Source organism: Chiloscyllium plagiosum, chromosome 24 (assembly GCF_004010195.1).
Source record: "Chiloscyllium plagiosum isolate BGI_BamShark_2017 chromosome 24, ASM401019v2, whole genome shotgun sequence".
Classification (NCBI taxonomy): Eukaryota; Metazoa; Chordata; class Chondrichthyes; order Orectolobiformes; family Hemiscylliidae; genus Chiloscyllium; species Chiloscyllium plagiosum.
The window spans coordinates 17,718,909-17,733,714 of NC_057733.1; the positions used below are offsets into that span (position 1 = coordinate 17,718,909).

The window sequence follows — 14,806 nt, forward strand, 5'->3', positions numbered from 1 at the left end:
CCTTGAAGAGGTTTTCCTCCTCTCTCTACAAGAATCTCAGGGAGTCTCTCTCTCACTGCAACTCCCAGGTCATTTCTCTATGCCACTCTATCCACACCCCCATCCTCCTCTAGCTTATCTCTCCACGCTTCAGGCTCTCTGCCTTTATTCCTGATGAAGGGCTTTTGCCCGAAACGTCGATTTTGCCTGTCCTCGGATGCTGCCTGAATTGCTGTGCTCTTCCAGCACCACTGATCCAGAATCTGGTTTCCAGCATCTGCAGTCATTGTTTTTACCTCGTTGATTTTAAGCTCCAAACTGTGCCTGACAAGAAAGTTCTTTGAACATGGAACATAGAACATTACAGCACAGTAGATGCCCTTCGGACCTCAATGTTGTGCCGCACTGTGGAACAATCTGAAACCCATCTAACCTACACTATTCCATTCTCGTCCATATGCCTATCTAATGACCATGTAAATGCCCGTAAATTTGGCGAGTCTACAACTATTGCAGGCAGTGCGTTCCATACCCCTACTACTCTCTGAGTAAAGAAACAACCTCTGACATCTGTCCTATATGTATCACCCCTCAATTTAAAGCTATGTCCCTTCATGCTAGCCATCACCATCCCCAGGAAAAAGGCTCTCCCTATCCACCCGATCTAACCCGCTGATTATCTTATGTGTCTCAATTAAATCACCTCTTAACCTTTTTCTCTCTTACGAAAACAGCCTCAAGTCCCTCAACCTTTCCATAAGACCTCCCTCCATACCAGTCACCATCCTAGTAAATCTCCTCTGAACCCTTTTCAAGGCTTCCACATCCTTCCTATAATGCGGTGACCAGAACTGCATGCAATACTCCAAATGCGGCTGCACCAGACTTTTGTACAGCTGCAGTATGACCTCATGGTTCCGAAACAAGATCCTTCTACTAATAAAAGCTAACACACCGTATGCTTTCTTAACAGCCTTATCAACCTGGATGGCAACTTTGAGGGATCTATGTACATGGACACCAAGATCTCTCTGCTCATCTACACTACCAAGAATCTTACCCCGGCGGTTAATGGTGTTGATAGTAGTCATAATTTGGAGATGCCGGTGTTGGACTGGGGTGTACAAAGTTAAAAATCACACAACACCAGGTTATAGTCCAACAGGTTTAATTGGAAGCACACTAGCTTTCGGAGCGCTGCTCCTTCATCAGGTGATAGACTATCACCTGATGAAGGAGTGTCGCTCCGAAAGCTAGTGTGCTTCCAATTAAACCTGTTGGACTATAACCTGGTGTTGTGTGATTTTTTTAAGAATCTTACCATTATCCCAGTACTCTGCATTCCTGTTACTCCGTCCAAAGTGAATCACCTCACACTTATCCACATTAAACTCCATTTGCCACCTCTCAGCCCAGCTCTGCAACTTATCTATGTCCCTCTGTAACCTACAACATGCTTTGGCACAATCCACAACTGTACCTACCTTAGTGTTGCCCTCAAATTTACTAACCCATCTTATTATGCCCTCATTCAGGCCGTTTACAAAAATGACAAACAAAAGTGGACCCAGAACAGATCCTTGCAAGTACACCATGAGTTCTTTGTGAACAACAGAAGTACTAAAGTTGTATTGAGGTACTTCAGGGCATATGGTGCATAAAGAAAATATGGTGCATAAAGAAAAGTTTATTTCTGCTGCACTTTTTGTAAAATTCAATTTTAGCTGTTTTGGCATGTGGTCTGTGAACCTGACTAGAATTTATATTTCAAATATTAAGAATAGCCTGACTATAAGCTGCATGCAGTCAGGAAGGAGAGGTTACACACAGAATGAGCCTCAGCCTGAGCGAGTAGATAGTTCGGGGAATTTGGAGGCAGCTAGGGAATTCAGTGAAGAGGGGAAGAGATGCTTTTTGCTGGCTTTTTAGCTCATGGTTTACAAGGTTCTTTTAACAGGATAAACCAAAGCTCAGGATCAGGGGTCCTTCAGAAAAGACAGCTAAACCATAAGTTCATGGTTGGTAACAGCTGCTAATTTGACTATCTTTTATTGATTACTTTCAGACTGAAGGTAAATTGGGGAAATATTTTAAAGGTTCCCAACTAAAAGACCAATAGGAAACTTTTTAAAAATCAAATTAAGAACTAGGTAAATAAAACAGAGATGATGGGCCAGGCAATGTGTTGTAACCGCATGATGTAGGAGTTGGTGGACCTCATAGTGGTTTGTAGTGACCACGTGCATAGCAAGCATTGGTTGCTTAAGGAACTCTGGCTCAGAGTTGATGAGCTGGAGCCTGCGGTTCAAACACTACGGCACATCAGAGATGGGGAGAGTTACCTGGACACTGTGTTTCAGGAGGGATTCACACCCCTGAGATTAATTACCTCAAATTTGGTCAGTGGTCAGGGACAGGAAGGTGTGACTATAGCGAGGCAGGTAGAGGGAACCACAAGATAATGCTGAAGGAGCCTCAGCTCTTGAGCTTGTCTAACAGGTTTGAATTCTTGCTCTCTGTGTGAATGTCAGTAAGGACTGTGGGGAGGATGAGCAAATTGACCATAGCACTGTGGTACAGGAAGCCATTCAAGTGGGGGGGGTGGAAACAAAGAGGAATGTTGTTGTATTCGGGGATGGTACAGTCAGAGGAACAGACACTGTTCTCTGTGGCCTGGATGGAGAGTCCTGAAGGCTGTGTTACCTGTCTGGGGCTCAGGATATCTCAATCTGGGCTGCAGAGGAACTTGGTTGGTGGTCCACATGAGTACCAATGATATGGGAGAAAGGGGGAGGTGGTTCTGCTGAGGGAAAATGGGCAGCTACAGGCTAAATTGAAAAGCTGAACCAAAAAGGTACCAATCTCTGGATTACTACCTGAGCCACAAGCAAATTGGCACAGGGTCAGCAAGATTAAAGAAGTACATGTGTGGCTCAAAGATTGGTGTGGGAGAAACGGTTTCAAATTCATGGGATATTAACACCGGTACTGGGGAAGGAGGGGAGCTGTTCCAATGGGACAGACTCCACTCTGAATCATGCTGGGACCAGGAGTCCTTTGGAATCACATATATAGGGCTGGATAGGGTTTTAAATACTTGGGGAGCAGGGGAAGAGGTGATAGATTCAAATGCATGAAAAATAAGGGAAAGGTTAAAGGTAAGGCTTGCAGAAGTTATTAAAGTTTTCAGAGCAAGTCATAAGGCAGAGAGTATGCAAGGGGTCAGGATCTAAATCCTCCCACTTCCTCCAGACCAAAGAGGTAGCCATGGGCACCTGTATGGGGACAACTATGAGAAGGGGGACAGTCAACACAGGACTGATGGTGTTGTACTTAAATGCATGAGGTATACGAAACAAGGCGAATGAGTTTGTAGCATAGATTGAAATTCGCAGGAACAATGTTGTGGGTATCACTGAGACATGGCTGCCAGGGATCAGGCCTAGGAACTAAATATTCAAAGATACATATTCTATTGAAAGGACAGGCAGATGGGGGGGGGTTGCTTTGTTAGTAAGAAATTAAATTAAATTGATAGCAAGAAGTGATTTTGAGTCAGAAAATGTAAAATCTGTGCGTGTAGAGTTGAGAAAGCACAAAAAATTAAAGATTCTGATGGGAGTTTTGTACGAGCCTTCTTGCCGTAGTCAGTATGTGGGGGAGAAAATATATCATGAGATAGTAAAAGCATGTAAGAAAAGCACACTACAATAATCTTGGGGGACTGCAAAAGGCAGGTGGGCTGGGAAAATCAGGTTGGGAGCAGATCTCAAGAAAAGGAATTTGTGGAATGTCCACGAGATGGTTTTTGTTTGGAGCAGCTTGTGGTAGAACCCACTAGGGAACAGGCAGTTCTGGATTTGATAATGTGTAATGAGGCAGACTTGATTAGAGAGCATAAGGTGGAGGAACATGTAAGGGGCAGTGATCACAATATGACAGAATTCAACCCACAGTTTGAGAGAGAGAAGCAGGAGTCAGATGTAACAGTATTACAACTGAGTAAAGGACATGAGGGAAGAGTTGGCCGAGGGGGACCTAGCAGGGATGACAGTGAAGCAGCAATGACAGGGGTCTCTGGAGGTAATTCAAGAGTCATAGCAGAAATGTATTCCAAGGAAGAAGAAACATACTATGGGGAGGACGAGGCAACCACGCTGACAAGGGAAGTTATTAAAAACATTAAGGAAAAGAAAAAGCATACAATGTAGTGAAGATTCATACAACGCCAGAGAATTGGGAAGCTTTTAAAAACAAATGGAGGACCAATAACAGAAAGGCAATAAGGGAAAGAAGGTGAAATATGAGGGGAAGCTAGCTGGAAAAGAAGAATTAAAGAAGAAGATTGCAAAAGTTTTTTTTAAGATATATAAAAAGGGAAGTAGAAAGGGAAGAATGGACATTGGACTGTCAGAAAATGAGGCTGGAGAAGTAGGAAAGTGGAACAAAGAAATAGCGGAGGAACTAATTAACTGGAAGACACCAGCAGCACACCAAAGCGTCCAGAAAGTCAGAGGTGAGTGTAGAGACCATCACTCAGGAGAAGGTGCTGTGGAAGCTGAGAAGTCTGAAGGTGAATAAATCACCCAGACCAGATGGACTACGCCCCAACGTTCTGAAGGAGGTAGCTGAGGAAACTGTAAGGGCATTGTTTGAGATCTTTCAGGAATCACTGGGGTCAAGGAGGTTTTCACAAGACTGGAAAATGGTTAATGTAAGATCCCTGTTAAGAAGGGAGGGAAGTAGACAAGCAGGAGGCTGGAAGAATACAGCAAGCCAGGGAGCATCAGGAGGTGAAGAAGTCAACATTTTGGGTATAAGCCTTCATCAGCCTGAATGGCCTAATTCTGCTCCTATGTATTATGGTCTGATGAGAGTGAGGAATTTAAGAATGGAACATAGTGTATGAGGTGAAGTTGAATTTATTGCAAATTCAAAATTCGAGTGGGAAATGTTTCATGATATCCTGCTACAAATTTTATGAACAAAGCATATTTTTGAAAATTATATTGATTCTCCTGTATCTAATTAATAATAAAAACTTACATTTATACAGTGCCTTCAACAGGACTAAATGACTCACAGGAGCATAATTAAAGAATAATTGACAAAGCAAACAGTTAGATTTGTCAGTAGGTTTTGTAACTTTGATAAATTGAAGCTTTCTACAATGTTTTGTTGAAATTAGGTATTTACTGTTGATGTACTTATTGCTATGTTGTGTCTTTGGGGGGGGGGGCATGATGGTTTGTGGAAAATGAGCTTTGTACAGAATGTTGCTCCAGATTAGTTAACCCAAGATGCTCATAATGAACTAGTAGGGACCCATGGATCATCCAGCCATGGGTACAGGTATCACATTACTCTGTTGTGCTTTTTGGAGCCTGTCAATACAGAGGTGAGGGTATGACTCGATAAGGAAGCGACAGAAGGAAAGATCTATGGTGCCAACAGACACCTCACCCCCTCCCACCCCACAACAACTATTGCACCATGGCGTGATCCCTGATGAACCCAGATAGGGTGGCATGGAAGCTCAGTGGTTAGCACTGCGGCCTCACCATGCCAGGGACCCAGGTTTGATTACCACCTCGGGTGACTGTCTATGTGGAGTTTGCATGTTTGCCTCGTGTCTGTGTGGGTTTCCTCCGGGTGCTCTGATTTCCTCCCACAGTCCAAAGATGTGCAGGTTAGGTGAATTGGTCATGCTAAATTGCCCATAGTGTCAACGGATGTGCAGGCTAGGTGGATTAGCCATGGGAAATGCAGGGTTATAGGGACAGGGTAGGGAGGTGAATGTGGTTGGGATGCTCTTTGGAGAATCAGTGTGGACTTGTTGGGCCAAATGGCCTGCTTCCAGACTGTAGGGTTTCTATGGAACCGGGGTTGGATGGGCACCCATGGGTCCTTTCTCCTGGGTCTCCTGCAATCCCTATATTTGTCACTCATCCTGTTGTGGCTTAGAGTTGATGGTCTCTGCTTGGCCAGCATCCCTATAATGCCGAACCCTCTCATGTCAGTTAAAGGGCTCTTGCCCAAAGAATTAAATTGGGGCAAGACAGCCAAGCTGAGGTGTGCGGGCTTAACATTTACACTGGGGTGCAGGGAGCTCACCTTCAAGGCGTATCCTAGCCCATAATGTCACAGATCCGATATACTTCTGACATGCAAAGCCTCGGAAAGCAGGAGTGTACTTGTTCCATTTTTGGTGAGGAAACTGCAGTGATGACATACATACAGGGTCATGACATACATAGAGGAGAAAACTCTATCTCGCTTGTAGATCGAGAACCAGAGGGAACAGTTTCCAAGTGTTTTGCAAAAGCAGTAGCTGTAAAATTGTGAGAGACTTTTTTACACAGCAAGAAACTGAGGACTAGAATGCACTGACTGTGCTGGAGGCAGGTTCAATTAATCCATTCAAGAAGACATTGGATGATTATTTAACAGAGTTATGGGGACGGGCAGCAGATTGGCACTAAATTAAAATGCTCAGAGTCTGGCAGACGGGATGGATGAAATGGGCTCCTTCTGCACTATACCAATCGCGAACCTGTGAACAAAGATTTCTGTTTTTTTTTAATTCATTCACAGGGTGAGGGCATCACTGGATAGGCAGCATTTATTGCCCATCCCTAATTGTTCAGAGTCAACAACATTGCTGTGAGTCTGGAGTCACATGTAGGCCCAACCAGGTAAGGGTAGCAGTTTCCTTCCCCAAAGGGACATTAGCAAACCAAATGGGTTTTTCCAATAATTGACATGGTCATAATTAGGCTTGTAATTCCAGATATTTATTCAATTCATATTCCACCATCTGCCATGGCAGCATTTGAACCCAGGCTCCAGAACATTATCTGGGTTGCGACTTTAACAGTCCAGTGATTAATGCCATTAGGCCACTGCCTCTCCTTGACCTTGAATCAATTTTTTTGTGCACAAGGTGACTATTAAGGAGCAAGACCTGACTGATAGAAGTGTTACATAAGACTGAGTATGGGGGAAATTCTGCATGCAAAACTGTTGGCACCTAAAAGGTTAAAAGCTAAGCAGTTAAAAGTTAAACAGGTTTCATGCAAATTAACTCTGATTTCTTCCTAATGATCGTCAGTGCCAAAAAGGAGAATAAAGTTAATGAAGTCTGAAGCCCCTGGGCTTGACTCATCTGCAACTTGCCATGCATATCCAATCAGCAGGTTAAGTAAGTCATGCCTTACACCAGATTGTGATTGATTGCTTCATATTACAGCCAAAGAATGAAATTTCCAAACTATAGGTCAGCACCTGTCAATCCTTTTCAAGCAATTCACTTAACAGAAAAAAATTAAAACATTGAGAATATTACGAAGCAGGAATGATGAATATATTGACTTCCACGTGCAGCCACACATAGCTCTGAAAGCTGTGGTTTGTTTTAAACGCTCTTAGGCTGGCAATGTCTCAGTAATCATTTCTCAGCATAAAGAGGACATTCAACTTTTCAGGTCAGCCATGTGTTTGGTGAGCTGGCTTTGTACACCAACCCCAGAGAGACATATTTTATCACAATGCTGTCAACCCAGCTGCTAGTGTGGTCACAGCAGACGCATTGGCCTGGCATTTTGTGCAAAGCTGCATTGATGATTTCACCACCTTTCTGGCCTGGAAATCCCAATGATTAATTCAAAACTTCCAACAGAAAACCAGAATAGCAACACAAAATGGATCCTCAGTCTGCAAAATTTGCCACCTACACAGAGAATCTGCAGATTGTGAACCTTAACAATCATGTAAATTACAGTCACAGTTAGATCACTGTGGATTCAACACTTTCTGGTGAGGAGTGGACAATCTTTGAAATGTCTCCAATGTCAATTAACAAAATCAAAAACAGATATTGCTGGTAAAGCTCAGCAGGTCTGGCAGCATCTGTTGAAAAAAAGTCAGAGTTAACATTTCAGTTCTAGTGATTCTTCCTTAGAACCAGTCCTGAAATGTTAACTCTGATTTTTCTTCACAGATGCTGTTAGACCTGCTTGGCTTTTCCAGCAACTTCTGTTTTTGAACCTGATTTACAGCATCTGCAGTTCTTTCAATTTTTAAGAAAACCAAAATATTTTTCGGCCAATAGAAGGAAATTATTTTTTCTCGTTTGCAGCCGCCTGGAGAACATCAAAAGGCTGCCATGTAGTGTGGGACTGGAGTCACATACGAGTCAGATCAATAAGACGCAAGTAAGATTAGATTAGATTACATTACAGTGTGGAAACAGGCCCTTCGGCCCAACAAGTCCACACCGATCTGCCGAAGCGCAACCCACCCATACCCCTTACCTAACACTACGGGCAATTTGGCATGGCCAATTCACTTGACCTGCACATCTTTGGACTGTGGGAGGAAACCGGAGCACCCGGAGGAAACCCATGCAGACACGGGGAGAACGTGCAAACTCCACACAGTCAGTCGCCTGAGTCGGAAATTGAACCCGGGTCTCTGGCGCTGTGAGGCAGCAGTGCTAACCACTGTGCCACTGTGCCACCCACAGAGGACTGCAGATGCTGGAGGTTAGAGTTGAGAGTGTGGTGCTGGAAAAGCACAGCAGCTCAAGCAGCATCTGAGGAGCAGGACAGTCAACGTTTTGGACAAAAGCCCTTCATCAGGAATTTCCATTCCTGAAAAAAGGGCTTTTGCCTGAAATGTTGATTCTCCTGCTCCTAGGATGCTGCCTGACTTGTTGTGCTTTTCCAGCACCACACTCTCGAGTCAGATCAGTAAGGCTTACCTATCTTCTCTCTAGAGGACATTTCTTTTTCATTTGTTTGTGGAATGTGAGAATTGCTGGCAAGGCAAATACTTAGTGCCCATGTTTAATTTAGTTTGAGCTAATGAGGGGGGAGGTGGGGGTTATACCTGAAGTTGAATTCTGTTCTATTGACCTCATTGGTCAAATTTGAAATAAAACAATTCCTATTTGGATAGCTCAGCACCTACTCATTATCAGATTACATTATGTTCAATATTAGTTATATTCACACCATACACTGTGTCATTAAGAATTTGTAAATGATGCAAGAACAAGTGATGGATACCATTAAATGTTGCCACATTTAAAAGACGTTTGGATAAGCACACGAATAGGAGAAGTTTGGAGGGTTACGGGCCAAATGCAGACATATGGGTCGAGTTTAGTTTGGGAACATGGTTGGCGTGGACTAGTTGGACGGAAGAGTCATACAGCATGGAAACAGACGCTATGACAGAATGGAAAGATCACACAGAGAAAGCAGAACTGATGCATATCTCCGAAACCTGAAAGTTAATCTTATTACAATGAACTGAAGCTCCTGGTGATTTGTGTGCAACTCAGCGTTCTCAAGGAGACCATGAGCCTCCTGCTGTCTTCTCAGAACAGCCTTGTGTTTAAGCTAAGGCACAGTTCTCAGTTTAGAACCCATCACCCTGTGCAACCATTTTACCCAAAGAACCACCTGAACACTGCTGTAGTTTCGATTTTGGACAAATCAAGTTCAAGTGAGTTGCTGCAGAATTCTTCACTGAACTAAACAGGTCCCAAAACCACTCTGTAACCCTTTTATTCTCCAAACTGATGCCAAATTCACACCGTACAAACTATTTAACAAAACAAGTCAGCTCGAAAACAATTAACTGAGGTAATCTCTCCCTAAATAAGCTGAGTGAGTGCTTGACCATAAGGGAGGCCCATCTGACATTTACACTGTTTGGTCTGTGCAAACTGTGTATGCATTGTCTACAATGTACAGCCTTTTGATAAAGCTCTACCCGTCCTCAGGTCAGTCATGCAATTTTGTTGCATAACCTTTTAATTTTGGTTCTATTTTCTTGGCACCTGGTACAGCCTTAAAACCAATGGACATTTCGGCATGCCTTTTAGTTCATTTTATTTTTACCAAGTTTTACAATTGAATTATTCCAGTGTTTGAATTGTTTCAGTTTAACAGGTAAGATTAACAGTAGGGGATTTTTGATATACTCATTGCAAAAATATATATTTTTTCCCATACATTTGTTCCTTGAATGAGTCACCTCTTTTGGCTACCAACAGGAGGTAAATGTCACAGGCTAATCCTAACTTGGTGGACAACATCCTTTCATTTTCCTTTTGTTCCAGTCAAGTGAAAATGTAATAAAAGAACAGGGACAGTTGCAAAATATTCACCCTAACCAAACTTTACTTTTTCAACTATAGAAGACATAAACTCATGGATTTATAATGATAGTTGACAAAATATTCTTGATTTATGACAAAGTTGACATGGAGATGATACATTTACAGGTCAAAGTAACATTTAGTCTCCAAGATTCTTCTGGTCATAACATTGTAGATTTAATTTTATTTAGCAATTCCGAGAAGTGCTCCTGTACACATTGATGTTCATTCAGTTTTCTCATTTCTGGGTATTTCCTGTTCTTGGTTAGCACTCCAACTTTCACTCATTTGTACTAACTCCTCTTTGAAAACAAAATCAGTTCTTCAGCACCAGTAGCTGCAACGTTTAGAGGTACAGAATAAAGGATTCAGAGGTAAATGGTGGACTGTGAAACCAGATGCAACTTGTTTTCTTCACAGTTGGTTTATGGGTTTCCTCCAGGTGCTCTGGTTTCCCTCCACAATCCAAAGATGTGCAGGTTAGGTGAACTGGTTGTGCTAAATTGCCCACAGTGTACAAGGATGTCTAGGTTAAGTGCATTAGTCAGGGGTAAATGTAGAGTAACAGGGGAATGGGTCTGGGTGGGTTACTCTTCAGAGGGATGGTATGGACTTGTTGGGCCAAATGGTCTGCTTCCACACTGTAGGGGTTCTGTGATTCTGTGATATACCCAACCACTTTTCACCAACCCAGTAGCCCTGCAGTGTTTGTTTATACCGTTTTGAAACAGAAAATCGACTAAACCAAATTTAACCAGATTAACAATTCATTAAATTTTGTTTGGGCGGCATGTTGGCTCAGTGGTTAGCACTGCCATCTCACAGCACCAGGGACCTGGGTTCGATTCCTGCTTTGGATGACTGTTTGTGTGGGTGGGTTTCCTCCCACAATGCAAAAATGTGCAGATTAGGTGAATTGGCCATGCTAAATTGCCCACAGTGTTAGGTGCATTAGTCAGGGGTAAATATAGGGTAGGGGAATGGGTCTGGGTGGTTTACTCTTTGGAGCGTCGGTGTGGACTTGTTGGGCCAAATGGCCTGTTTTCACACTGTAGGGAATCTAATCTAAACAGACACTGAAGGATAAAGCCCGAAAGGAAATTTAAAATTTCAAACTAGAATTTGATTTTGGGGACACTGAAACTTCTGCAGTGCCCACCAGTTATGAAAGGCTTCAAACATAGAGTGCACCCCTTGTGCTCCCTCTCCAAGAGCACCCTGTCATGGATGGGTAACTGCAAAACAGAGGCAGACAGCTGGGTATAATGTTCCCCTCGAAGGCTTGCTGCCTGGACTTTTGGATAAACACCTTGGTCAGGCTCAGGGGGCAGATAGCTGTGCAGGTTCTCTGCCTCAGTTGCCCCTCTCTACACACAGTGTCCAAAGATCAGGAGTATTGGTTTGCATTGAGGCAGGCTCCTTAAATAACTGAAGAGGAGCTGTAACTGCTGCACCGAAAATACAATGGCTCACGGAGTCCTTCAGAGCACAGAGTTCAATCTCTCTTTATATGTTCTCTAAGATATTTTAAATTAACCTGCTCAGAGACATCATTATACACCCCTGGAGTAGGTGGACCGTGAACCTAGGCCCCCTGGCTCAGAGGTAGGGACACTACAATTGCACAAAACAAGCTCTATATGCACTCTAAGACAGAAATTTCCTAATCAACATGTTCAGAAATGTTACTATACGCTTCAGGAATGGATGGGACTTGAATACAAGTCTCTTGGCTCAGGGTTGGGGACATTACCACTGCACCATCCAAACCCTCCAAAATTCTCCAAATACTTCATTATATCATGGCCCTCACCTGTGTATCTTGACAATTTAATAAACATACAACTAACATAAGAAGTCAGTAATACTTGCTCAAACCAAAAATACGAGCACCAAGGGTTTGGAAGGCTAGCGAAAATGACAATAAATTCTAAGACATTGCTATCATTTCAACAAAATTTCTGAGCATTAACTTGCTTTAGGGTTGACAAGTTCTTTTTCCTGTGTAAACTGTGGATTATGTGCGATACACAGAGCACACAGAATCATTGCACAACAGATCCTTAACCTATGTTCTGTTTTTTTTTTAGATTAGATTACATTACAGTGTGGAAACAGGCCCTTCGGCCCAACAAGTCCACACCGACCCGCCGAAGCACAACCCACCCATACCCCTACATGTAGCCCTTACCTAACACTACGGGCAATTTAGTATGGCCAATTCACCTGACCCTGCACATCTTTGGATGGTGGGAGGAAACCGGAGCACCCGGAGGAAACCCACGCAGACACGGGGAGAACGTGCAAACTCCACACAGTCAGTCGCCTGAGGCGGGAATTGAACCCGGGTCTCAGGCACTGTGAGGCAGCAGTGCTAACCACTATGCCACCGTGCCGCCCACAAATGGGTCACTACTACTTTGGTCAAGTATTTTCTGGAGTCTGACAACTCATAGTTTCCCCTGTTAACCTGACTTCTACCTGCACAGTTCAACTTAAGAAAAGAATTAAATACATGGGCACTGAAAGTGTGTGAGCTGATAACTTAATAGCATGTAATAAGGTAAAGGGGTTTTATTGAACTTGCATAAAGCATTGACTTAGGCTCAACTGGAGCATTGCATCTAGTTCTGAGCACTGCATTTTGAAGGCTTTGGGAGAGTGCAAAAAAAATTAAAGAGGTTTTGAATTTCAGTTATGATGATAAATTGGAGAAGTTAGAACTGTTTTCGTTGGAGGGAAGAAGGTTGACAGGAGAGTTGATAAAGGTATTCAAAAACAGGAGGGGTGTGGACAGATAGGGAGGAACAGTTCCCACTCACGAAGGGATGGAGAACAAGAGGACACAGATTTAAAGCAATGGTAAACGAAGTAAAAGCAACATGAGAAAGAAAAAACCTGGGTGTAGATTTGCTCGCTGAGCTGGAAGTTTCATTTCCAGACGTTTCGTTACCCTACTAGGTAACATCCTTAGTTGGCCTCAGGCGAAGCACTGCTGAAAATTCCTGCTTTCTATTTATATGCTTGGGTTTCTTTGGGTTAGTGATGTGATTTCCTGTGCTGGTGTCATTTCCTGTGGTGAAGTCACTTCCTGTTCCTTTTCTCAGGGGGTGGTAGATGGGGTCTAACTCGATGTGTTTGTTGATAGAATGCCATGCTTCTAGGAATTCTCGTACATTTCTTTGTTCGGTTTGTCCTAGGATGGATGTGTTGTCCCAGTCGAAGTGGTGTCCTTCCTCACCCGTATGTGAGGATACTAGTGACAGCACAGAGGAACTACGCAGAGCAGAGGAAAATCACCTATGCCGTGTTTTCAAAAAGAATGGGTACCCAATGAACATAGTCCACCGATTTCTCAGCAACAAACCCAAACAAGCAGACAAACATGTCCCTAAACTGTAGCCACTCTCCCCTACATCAAATACATCTCGGAAATGATTGCCAGACTACTCAGACCCCTTGGCATCATGGTAGCCCACAAACCCACCAACACACTAAAACAGCAGCTAATGAACTTGCAAGACTCTATACAGACAATGAGCAAAACTAATGTAATTTGCAAAACACATTACATTACATTGGACAAACAGGCAGAAAACTAGCCACCAGGATACATGAACACCAACTATCCAGAAAAGGACATGACCCTCTCTCACGAGTATCCTCACATACGGATGAGGAAGGACATCACTTCGACTGGGAGAACACATCCATGCTAGGACAAGCCAAACAAAGACACGCATGAAGATTCTGAGAAGCATGGCATTCCAACTGGAACTCTATCGACAAACACATTGAGTTAGACCCTAAGTACAACCCCCTGAGAAAAGGAACAGGAAGTGACTTCACCACAGGAAATAACATCAAACAGGACATGACATCACCAACCTAAAGAAACCCAAACATATAAGTAAAAAGCAGGAATTTTCAGCAATGCTTCGTCTGAGGCCCACTGAAGATGTTACCTAGTAGGGTAACGAAATGTCTGGAAATGAATCTTCCAGCTCAGCGAGCAAACCTACATCCAAAACTCAACCTGAGCTACAAATTTTCTCAAAATTTGCTAAAAGAAAAAACCTTTCTCTTGCTGTGAGTCGATGCCATCTTTGACACATAGCAACAGTACAGCTTTGAGGCATTGATGAATGACTTAAGAATGACAGTCAGAATTTGAAATTAATTCTGCATGTGTTATTGAGCTGTACACAGTGTCAGAACCTGCTCTCAATGTTTTCTTTCCTTGACTCTCATCCTTTTGAAACTTGGTTATTCCAACACATGCCTGCCTCCTCTTTCACATTTTAAGTTCTGTAACCTTTAGGTTATCCAAAATGCACTGCCTACATTTGTGGCAGAGGCAGGTTCTATTGAAACAAGGAAAAGGAATTTCGACTGTCATCTGAAAAAGAAGAATGGCAAGGTTTGGGGAGAAGATGGGAGAATGGAGCTAGGTGAATTGTAACTTCATGAATGTCATGGTGAGATGCCTTTTTATAAAGGTATCAGCAAAGTGATGCAAATTGTCCAGCAACTCGTGGGCAATCTGCAATTCACTAAAGGCTGCAGATTGTTTTATGGTTGAGTGACAGTATGTATTTCAGACATTGTATTGGTTTTCAGCATCATCTGGGCCAGACTCTTTGTATCACAAGATCATCT

At 43.0% G+C, this 14,806-nt stretch overlaps 1 protein-coding gene across 2 annotated transcripts in view; it reads right to left on the reverse strand.

Annotated features, from left to right (window-relative positions):
• Positions 1-14,806, reverse strand: part of b3gntl1 (UDP-GlcNAc:betaGal beta-1,3-N-acetylglucosaminyltransferase-like 1) — a 328,308-nt gene that overhangs the window by 156,712 nt on the left and 156,790 nt on the right. The window contains exon 1 of one of the 2 annotated variants that reach the window (XM_043714490.1): positions 6,094-6,114. The exons of the other annotated variant lie outside the window; for it this stretch is intronic. The gene's annotated coding sequence lies outside the window, so the exon portion shown is untranslated. Of the gene's footprint in view, positions 1-6,093; positions 6,115-14,806 lie in introns of those variants that run through there. 2 annotated transcript variants of the gene reach the window in all.